This window comes from Sphaerodactylus townsendi, linkage group LG05 (assembly GCF_021028975.2).
Source record: "Sphaerodactylus townsendi isolate TG3544 linkage group LG05, MPM_Stown_v2.3, whole genome shotgun sequence".
Classification (NCBI taxonomy): domain Eukaryota; kingdom Metazoa; phylum Chordata; class Lepidosauria; order Squamata; family Sphaerodactylidae; genus Sphaerodactylus; species Sphaerodactylus townsendi.
The window spans coordinates 7,015,446-7,016,442 of record NC_059429.1 but is presented as its reverse complement, the minus strand read 5'-3'; positions in this window follow the sequence as shown (position 1 = coordinate 7,016,442).

The following is a 997-nucleotide window of genomic DNA, read 5'->3' as shown; positions in this document are numbered from 1 at the left end:
GCTAAGGCATTTGCAATCTCAGATCAAGGAGGATCAAGATTGGTAGCCATAGATCGACTTCTCCTCCATTAATCTGTCCAAGCCCCTTTTAAAGCTATCCAGGTTAGTCCACCACCTCCCCCTGTCTGACGCTGATATACTTGGAAGCAGCAGATAAAGGAGGAAACCCAAGTTTGAAAACCGCACTGTTCCATGAACATCACTGGATAACCTTAGACTAGTCATTCTCTGCCCATAAGCTTACCTTGCAGGGCGGTTGTCAGGATAAAACAAAGGAAGGTTGCAGTGTACCATATCCCGAACAAAGCCCCCTAGCCACAGTCTGTCCTCTGTGCATTTCCCTCAAAAAACATTTACTTGTAGCTGCCAGCAAACACACACAAAAAAATCCAAAATCTATTTAGCAACAAAAAAGTATCCTCATAATGCACAATTCCTCATCACCATCTCCTTGCCACCAACAACCCATGCTGCAAACCAATCACCCTTTTAAAAATCCACCTTGCCCATAAACAGCTTCCTCTCTCTCTCTCGTCCACCCCAACCAAATGCGAACCTTAGGAAGCCTGCAGTGGCCGTTACCTCTCCCAAATCCACCTGCCCTATTTAAACCTTCCCCTTTCAGCCCAAACTGGTCAGCCCCATAGCTTAGGCCAGTGATGGCGAACCTTTTTGAGACCGAGTGCCCAAACTGTGACCCAAAACCCACTTATTTATCGCAAAGGGCCAACACGGCAATTTAACCCGAATACTGAGGTTTCAGTTTAGAAAAAACGGTTATTCCGAGGCATAAAGTACGATAAAGTTACTCAGGAGTAAGCTTTGGTGGTAGCTTCAGCGGCTTTGCCTTGAAGCAACTGTGCAACTTCTTTCCAACGGGTGACCATGACTTAGGAGGGCTGGATCAGAAGCAAGCCCCCATTGTGGAGCAACTGGAGCTTCGACTCCCAGGTAGCGATCGCGCTTTAGTTCTTCGCATGAAAATCAGTGGGGTTTA